Raw genomic sequence first — 10,377 nt, 5'->3', positions numbered from 1 at the left:
AAGGAAACAGGAAGGATTATACCTGATCCGGAGAAACAATATCTCCCAAAATTGGTGTTCACGCCCAAAGAAGATATCAAGAACCGCTCCTGCTGAAGATGACACAGTTGTGGATGGAACGGAACCAGTAGGGTGCGTCCTACACACTGGATCCTTCGCAAGAACCCACTGGAAACTTTGAACACTGAATCCTTTTTCAATCTTTTCTGTAAGACTGATGTCAAGAACTGATTTCTTGACTTCTTAAGATCGAATCTTGCAAGAGGGGTTGGCGGCGGCTGGAGGAAAAACTCCTGGGACGAAGATGGCTGAACAGCTTTTCTTCTCTCTGGAGTTTTTGAGATCTAATCTCTATTACAGAAGACTTTCTTCTCTCTTGAAAAACTTGAATTCGAAATCTGCTATATTCGAATCTTATTTTTCCTCCTTTATTCTTGATTAAGAAATCCTCCTGATTAGGAGTTATCCCCATCCAAATCAATATTTGGATAGGGGATAATCTTAATTCTATTTTCAGATTAAGTTAGTTTACTCCTGATCTTATCAGGAGGTTACCAGATTCAAATCTGATTTGAATTTGGTCTTCCAGAGTGGATAAGGTAAAAGGCCCAATCCTTTCACTAACATTAATCTCAGATTCGCCCCATAGATGGGTGATCATATCAGCCCAGCTCGTAATGGGCTTTTGGCCCATTAAGTGTTCAGTGTTTAATTAGTTTCCAATCTGCTGCCCAGTTGGGCTTCTTTGTATGGCGTGGGACCCAAACATTGATCTACATACTAGCCACATGGGTTCGGCCTAGCCTTTATTGCAAGGCCCAGCCGAATTCACTGAAAACTCAGTGACCCCTTGAGCCCATCACATGGACCCTATGGGCCCAACACTTACATTAAGTGGTCCCTGGGCTAAGCCATCTTATAAAAACCTGGGGATTGTGGGCAGGTGCAAGATTAGCCCATCAGGTATTATCCTAAATGGTCTTACACTTAACCTCTCAGTCCTTAATGATCAAGCATTGCCCGACAAGAGAAGACCTCTCCCTCGGCTGCAAGGAACAGTGCCGCACTCTCTATCACATGGATCCTGGGAATTAAAACATTTTTGCAAATCTTTTGAAACCGTACAACTGCCGGCAGTTTGGTTTCCATCAGAGAGAGTGCATTCCCGATCATTACCATTGTCCGACAAAAGGGCTGATTCTGTCACTATGGTCACTCACTCAGATGAATTCTCAGACTGCCCCAACATGTCCAGGTTTTGACCCCCACTAAGGATCTCACTGATTGATATATCAAAGACAGCCCGATCCGACACCTAGTGAAGTGTCATAATCGAGTCCAGGGGTCAGGTGTAACTTTCCAGTTTTTCCCATCTGTTTCCAAGGTCTAGGCAAATACTGGAAATCTGGTCCGTTTCAAGGGTTCAAGTAATCCCATACTGAATGCGCCTTGGGTCTTACCCTGATGGCCGAGACAAGCCATCCCAACACTTGGTGGCACATCAGTATCAGCCTTGGCAGGATAAATCTCCCCAGACTTATCCAATGGCTGTGAACATTTAAAACTAACACTAGTCTCTATAAGTGTCCAGTTTTAGGGTCTTACACAGAAATATACCAAACAACATGAATCAAACATGTACTTTATTTATTTTCACTAAATGTCAAAAGTACATCAAATTGGATTGAAGCTAAGGGCATACAAATTTGTCTAATAGTAGGGTGGTACAAGAACGGATAGGCTTATGGAGAGCAATAGAAAGATCTAAACCGGAAGTATGTGAGTTGGAATTACCTTGGATTGCAGAGACAGATTGATCCGAGTCCAACTGGTTGCTTCCATAAGGTTGAGGGCCCTTTTTCCTTCTGTTGTATGTGAGTTTCTCTTTTTGTTGCCTACTGGAGCCTTCAGGGACATTTGCAGCAATAAGAGAGGTAACCGGCACAGTGGGAGCCTCACTAGGTTGACCCGGGATGCCACAACTAGGAGTAGAAGAAGAGGATGGAAGGCCCGAGGCAGATAGGGGAACAAAAAAGGAGGGAGAATGAGAATCCTCTTCCATCCCACTAGTCTCCCCCTAAAGAGGATTCTAAGAAGACTGAAAATAGGGTTGAGACTCAAAAAAGACCACATCTCTGGTGACATACTTTCTCTTGGAGACAGGATCATAACACTTGTACCCCTTTTGTGTAGGAGAGTACCCAAAAAATATTCCCCTCGTAGCCTTAGGATCCAGCTTAGTCTTCTTTGGATCCTTCACATGTATAAAACATATACAGTCAAAGACCTGTGGAGGAAGAGGAAAGTCTGGAAGAGTGGGAACAAAATAGAGAAAGGGGTTTTCATACCCAACACCTTAGATGGCATCCGATTTGTCAGATATGATGCAGTTAGTACAGCTTGAAACCAGTATTGCTTGGGAACTTTGTGATGGAATAGTAAGGCTCGAGCTGTCTCCAATAGATGTCTATTCTTGCGCTCAGCAACCCCATTCTATTGAGGGGTATTAGCATAGGATGATTGTTGTAACATGCCAGCATCTTCCATGAATAAGTTCAAGGATTTTTCAAATTATTCAGCAGCATTATCTGAGCGGAATCGCTTAATCTTCTTATCAAACTGTGTTTCAATCATCTTGCAAAATGCCATAGTTATCCGTGGTACTTCATCTCATCCTTTTTACAGGTAGATCCATGTCCATCGAGAATAGTGGTCAATAAAACTGATAAAGTAACGAAGGCCATCAATGGAAATAATGGGTGAAGTGCCCCAAACATCAGAATGAACCAAATCAAAAGGAGCTCGAATTTCATTACTGGAAATTGGATAAATAGTTCTACATTGTTTTGACATTTGACATACTTCACAGATTAAACTCTAACTTGAAATGCCTTTAAACAATTCGGGAAACAACATTTCTAATGAAAAGAAAGACAAATGACCTAGCCTAGCATGCCACAGATGCAACCTAGCTATTGACTCCACACTCTCCGGACTACTAGTAGCAGTTGCTTGTTAGGTTGAACCGATGTCTGCTTCCCTTAGTAGAGACATGGGCTGAATGTTCTCCAAATTGTTCAGTTGATTGAGTCTGAGAGTCAACTTGCATCTCCTTTTTCCTGAATTCTTCATTCCTCACCAGAAAATAAACATGGTGTAACTCGGGCAATTCATCTCTCCTTAGAATTTGTGATCTTATACCCCTCGTACAATGGATCCAGGTCAGCCAAGAACTTAAAGGCTCTGCTCTCTTCAATCTGCTTATCATGTCTCTCCTCGTCCCTGGCATTTTCCCAATCCAATATCAAGTGATGGCCAAGTTCTTCCCAAAGACCTTCCAGAGTTGCGTTGCAAAGTATGTTGCAACTGTCTTATCCCCTTGCCTTAAGGCAGCAATGTCTTGATTCAATCTATAGATTCTAGCATTGTTTTTCTTCTGTCCATAGGTCTTAGACACCTTTTCCCAAATCTTGGCTGTTGTAGGAAAGTGATGAACAGTCCTGGCAACCCGAGGCGTCATAGAGGCAAGCAACCAGGACATAACTGTGACATTCTCCTTGCGCCTCACAGCATACTCTGCACTGCCAACCTCAAGTTCCTTCTTGTTCCCATCTAAGTAGCCTGTGAGATCATGGGAACTAATAAAAAGCATTGCAGAAATGGACCACTCCCTGAAGTTGTATTCATCCAGCAGTATACTTGTAATTTGCAAGCTGTGCAGATTAGGGTTTTCCAGATTTGAAGACCTTGCAGCAGGTCTGTTATCCCTAGAAAGAAACCTCTCCAGATATTGAAGACATCCTGACTACAGCCTTTGTGTAGATGACACTGTTTAAGACTAGCCGAAGTGATCACAGTGCTGAAAAAGAGACTAGTTGCAGAATTGAAGAAGGTTTTGACAGCTCGCAACACTGTTTCAGATTTGCCAAGACTGTCACAGTTTTGAAGCAGTTCAGTTACAGCAGCAAATGAGGTGTTCTGGGCTGGTAACCGACCTGAAACTGAGGGCTCTCCACCACTGTGCTATGCAGACTTCACTTGAGCTTCGAGTACTGCAACTGTAAAGAGAGTTCTCCCCCTTACGGCTACTGCTAGGACTGCTGAAATCAGTCGTCAACTAGGTCTGTCCTATACAGACCTCTCTTAGTAGCCGAATAGCTACTATCTACTAGAAACAGTCTAGTAGGACATCAGCGTCTGGGTCTTACTTCCCTTGCACCCTACAACCAAGAGAAACCCTAAGTTCGAACATTGTTTTGTTCTCCTACAACCCTAGGGTTTCACAGCAGCAACCCAGAAAAAAAGGAAAAGAAAGACAGCAAGAGAGAAGAGATGGTGTCGGCTGTAACCAGGAAGGTGCTTAATGCTCTGATACCATGAAAACTGAAGTGTTGTAGCTGAAGCATTAGAAGAGAGGAGAAGACCAAGAGATGCTGAGAATGTCGAACTGAACTAACCCAGTCGACAGTACTATTATTTATATTAAAGTACAGTACAATGTTACATGAAATGACTAGGATGCCCCTGATTAATGATGGGTTACCCAAACAACTTAAAACACTAAACAGACTTAGGCCCATTAACACAGGCCCAGTACATAACAACCTAAACTCAAATACAGACTAATAAGAACTCTTAACAGCTGAACCATCAATACATACAAAACCTTCAACCTAACACTGAATATCCATGGAGTCTTTCCATCATGTTTTAGCCAGCTTATAATCACTTTGGAGTCACCTTCAACAACCAATTTTCTCACACCTATTTCCATGGTTTTTTGTATTCCGAAAACCATTGCTTTTAGTTCAGCTGTAATGGAGTCCCCCCAATATCCCCACCAATTCCAGCCAATTCCAGCCAATTCCAGCCAATATCCCCCCAATATCCCCCGTGTCATCTCTAATATCCTCTAATATCCCCACCAATTCCAGCCATGCCCGGTTTGCCAAAACTCCTCCCATCAAAATTTAACTTGAGGAAACCAGATTCAGGAGACCCCCAACTCCTTACTGCCTTCTTTTTTGCAGATGATAAGGATGCAACAGTCCTCCAATTTCTGAAAATATCATCCACAGTGAAATCTAAGAATAAGTCCATCGATTTTACCCATGAGATCACCTTTAGCATTATCCCTTCTATCAGTATTTCCTTGCACCTTTTCTTTCCTTAAAAAATTCTCTGATTTCTTTCCTCCCATAACATCCAAAGTACTGCTGCCCGTATCTCCACATGGTTTTCCTCTTCTTTTTGGCCACCTGAAAGTGGAGGCTTCAAACAGTCTTGCCAAGCTCACCGGGGTGTCCCACCTGCATCCAAAGAGAGAAAAACCTAAGCAATCAAAATGTTACCTGATGATGGATATGCATAACATAGATTCTTTTTAGAGGAAAAGATGATTGTATTCATCTCAGTTTCGAATATCAAAGGATACACTGGATGCCAATAAATCAGGACATACAGACCAAGTGAAAATAGAATTACAATTCGATGCATGTTTAGCAAGGGCATGAGCTACTGTATTTGCTTTTCGACTGACATGAGAGACTGAATATGAAGATAGGCGTTGAAGTGGTCCCTTGCAATCAGTAATAACAGTGTGAATACACCATGGTGGAGACAAAGAGTCCATCAATAGGAGATCAACAATCTATTTTGCATCACCTTCAAAAATGACTGCTTCAATATTCAACTCCAAAGCTCATGAGAAAATATAAGTACTCATATAGTCACAAAGCACAATACCAGCCCCAGCTTTGTTGGTTCCAACAGCATTGGCAATGTTCATCTTCAGCCATCTAATATTTGGTTTAGACCAAGGCAGAGAAGTTATAGGAGATTGATTAGAATAGTGAATCCCTGTTCTAACTCCTAGGATGAGTGGAGAAAAAAAATCCCCTACTATACAATGATGTTGTATAGACTTCTGATTGAATGGATTTTGGGCAAAAATACAATCATTTTGGTGCATCTAGATTTACCACAGTAAAATAGATTCAAATAGGAAATAAGGACAACTAAAAGTATGTTCCATGTCCCACCAGATAATAAGCCAATCCACCACACTAGTGGTCATACATTCTGTCATCTAGAGATTGAGAACAGAATCAAAGCACACAGGCTGAACAGAAGGACAATATAGGATGATATGCTCCAGTGTTTCATCATGTTCCCCACATAATGGGCAAATAGGGTCCTTGCTGCAGTGTTGCTGACAGAGTTGTTTTTGTGGGAATTACTCCCTTAATGCATCCTAGGTGAAGAGAATCACCTGAAATAAGTATAAGACCATAATTGCTTCCAGGTGAAATCACCTGAAGTCAACTCACAAATAGATGAACTAGGCTTTTCATGTAGCATATATATAAGCTTTAAACCAGAGTATATAGTGTGTATCTACCATGAGGAATTGCTAACGAAACAAAACGGTGTTTTGCATTATTCCTCGAAAGAGGAAGTTGTAGTTGAAGAACTTCTGCAGCTGTTGTGGGAGTAAACCAGGACCAAATGACTTCATTCCATTTCAGTTCATTAGGATCAATGAGCTTGGCAACCTTTGTATGAGATAAAGCCTGAATGCCAACATCTGTTAACCGGACCTTACTGGTAAGCCATGGGTCAGTCAAAATAACAACATTCCATCCATCACCCACCAATCAACGGCTTCCCAAATAAACAAACTCTCTACAAGATAGCATGACATGCCATAGTCAAGAGTGACTACTATTCCCCCTACAATACCAGAAGGAATGATTATTTAAATGCTTTGCCTTGAGGAGTTAGCCACGCAAACTTTCTTGAACCAATAACCTCCCGCAGAGTTTAGTTAACAATGCTTTGTTTTTACACTCCACATCAATTAGGCCTAAGCCGCCTTTCATTTGGTTTCAACAAAGCATTCCAAGACTTTAAATAGGTGGGTCGTTTATCACCTGTTCCCTTGCACGAAAAATCACAACAAAGTGAATTAATTTCTTTTGATACTATTTTTGGCATTAAACAAGTTTACATGTGGTATAAAGGAATGAATACTATTTTTGGCATCAACAGTAGATTTCAAATTTAGTTTGTTTACATATTTGCATATGCAACTCAATTTGTTTTCAGGTTCCATTAATCCAAGTCATTAATATGACAAACAAAATTGGATTCAAATTGGAAGTCATAAAATCTGATACATTTGCATCCAAGTATCAGTAAATAGATTCCGAATTTGATATAAACAAATCAGATTCAAATTGGAAATGGATCAAATCCAGTACTTTTACAGTCATACTCGAAAGTATAGTTCACGTACTATTTTATCACCATTATCATCTAAAAGTGGCTTCATTACCATCTTCTCTCAATTACTAGAAATGGCTTCATTTTTTATTTAGAAAAAAAAATTTTGAACGTAATATAGTTTAAATTAAATCTCCAATTACAATATCATCACACGTTACTGCAAGATCGATCTAAATAAGCAAAACTCGAATATATAAAAACAAGTGAATACATATATCCAATACCAATTAAGAATTCTACGCATGTCATCATCAATAAAGGACCACGTGTGGATGCAGAAGATTACCAAAAAAGTAACATTTGGAAACGGAAAAAAAAATAAAAATATAAAGTAAAGAACCACGGGTTAACTAAACAAAATCTTCACCTAATTCCAATAATCAATTCTAGCATGCATTTGTCCAAATCTACTGATATAATAGGCATAAGTGATGATCTTGTATCTCTTGAAGGCTTGAACACAACACAATCAGCAAGAGTTACAGAGTAGCTCATAATCATGTCTCTTCGTCTCCAATGCATTATATTAGTAACTATTCGTATGGAATCCAATAGGAACAATCTTTTATTTAATTCCATAAAAAAAATATAAAAACTAAAGATTGGTATAATAACTCAGTGAATTTTAAGAAAGCTTATTTATAGCTTTAAAACTCCTGAGAAAGAAATTAACTGAAAATGAAGTATTCGATCCGAGACAGTCAACAATCATCATAGACTACCTGCCTTGAGAAATATAATCAGGATAGTCACACTTGAGTCAGGTCCCTGAAACCAAAATATGGAATCTAAGATCCACGTTACAACCACATACTAAATTGTGCATTTTTGTTTAAGCTTCTGCACTTGTCAACACAACAATCCTACTTTATATTAGAACCAAACCCTTAGGCTGTGTTTGGAAATAATGCAAATGTGTAGAGTATAAAACGGTTCATATAAATTGTAAATTTGGGTTAATTTTGCATTGATAAATTTACCTTCTTACCAAACAAACTTTTAGCTGTAATGGATGCTAGTATGAATTCCAATAAAGCATATGCTTTTTTTATCAAAAGTCCACTTGAATGCAAATTTACTTATTTTTTATTGATGTATTTTTACATCTTATTATCAATGTAAATATGCATTGGTCTGTCATTTGTCAATGCATAAATGTAATGTTGTCAAACACAGGCAAAAGTAAACCAGAGTACAAATTTACCCTGAACTGGGATTTACACTACATTTGCATTATTTCCAAACACAGCCTTATTTCTAATTACAGAAAAACTGAAACCTATTCAAAACCAAAGGACATGATTAAGACACAAATTTTATTTGAATATTCCAAGGATCTAGTACACAGTGCTTTCTTCGTTGAACAAACAATTTGATGATTCCATGGAAACAAAATTTGGAGGAGACGCCATTGGTTTTGGGATGCTCTGATATTAAACTATAGAGGAGCTGTTTTGAAATTTTTGCTCTTCTGTAACCCTTTTTAGAGGTAATAATTTACCATTTCACACTATAAGATAATGTAGAAAATTTAAATGTTCTTATTTTAACAACTCTTAATAGTAAACAGAGAACCTGTTGATAAAAAAACACATTCACTAGTCTAATAGTTTACTATTTCAGGGATTCAAAATGAATTTGTTGGTGGAAAGTAGTGTGAGATTTATAAATTTGTCAAGATGTAGGAGCGGTATATAATAAACCAAAATAATAATAATAATAATGAAATGAAATAAGAAGCTTATGGGAAAATAAACCCTGTGTATTAGAGACATAGAACTATTTATGTTAATGGTAGGTTAATTATTTTAGTAATTTAGAAAAAAAAATTTTCTTCCACTCCAAAAAAACAAATTAAAACATAGCTATATTATAAATTTCATTTTATGAAATACTTCAATATGTTGTTAACCCTTCTTTATGAAATTTGAAAACATATTTGGACCTTGTCTTTCTTCATCATCCTTAGAAAATTTTCTTTTTCTACAAAGAACTAACAAACAACACACTAAAACACATGTTTGCTAACATTTGTCCTAGTTGAGGTTTGTCAAGGAAAGGAATTTTATAAATAAGAAATACCTCTCAACATATTATTGACCATCATCTTATTCATTTATTTCTTCAAATAATTTTGCAAAGTAATTCTTTCCAGAAGCTCTCAGGCTTCAGATTTCCCCCAATTAGGGGCCACGGTTTCACCTCACATCCTAGTATTTCTACTAAAACTGGATAACAGCCTTTTCCATATCAATTCCTGCCTCACAACATTTAACATGGTTAACGCAGTAAGACATACATTTGAATGTAGTGAATCATAGACCTTCTGGTTCAAGAATAAACCTGCTTTAGCCTGTAGGGTTCAACTCAATACCAACCCAACCCATCTTGTAATCGTTCAATTGTATTTTTTGTGATACTTTTTGAAAACTTTAGAGTCCTTAACTTAAGTTGGAAATTTGCTTATGGATACCAATGCATTGCTTCTCCAAAAGTGAAAGAAAAAACAAAAGTGAAATAAATCACATACTCATATTAGGGTTAGAAGTCAGACTAAATTACAAGAATACCTTTTATAAGTGTAAGAGTATTATGATTCGATGGGTGGGATTAGCCAAACTTAAAACTTGATTTGGGTTAAATAATCAAAACTTTAACCTAACCCAACACTGGATTTGGGTTAAAACAAACATTGAAAGAAATCTTAAGATTTAAGGTTAGGGGTTAGAAGTCATACCGAATTACAAGATTACCCTTTATATGTATAGGGGTATTATGACCTGATGGGCCAAGTTAGCCAAACTTGCACCTGACCTGGGTTTAATAATTATAACTCTAACCTAACCCTACACCCTAATAATCCTGACCCTAGCCTAACCATGCAGGGGTGAGTCAAGTCTAATTAATTACCATACGAGATTAGCCACTCTCACTAGGTTTCAATTTGGATTGTAGTCATAACAATTAAACATAACTCCAGAATATATTATTTGAGTTGGCTTGGATTGATTTGGCACAATTAAAAATGTCATAAGGCTTTTTCTACTTCAATTTTGTGTAACAAGACTTGTGCATTGCAAGGCCTCAACT

Source organism: Nelumbo lutea, chromosome 5, assembly GCF_056320005.1.
Source record: "Nelumbo lutea isolate HS-2025 chromosome 5, American lotus-T2T, whole genome shotgun sequence".
Classification (NCBI taxonomy): domain Eukaryota; kingdom Viridiplantae; phylum Streptophyta; class Magnoliopsida; order Proteales; family Nelumbonaceae; genus Nelumbo; species Nelumbo lutea.
The sequence above is the reverse complement of the archived record's forward strand: the minus strand, read 5'-3'. Positions refer to the sequence as shown.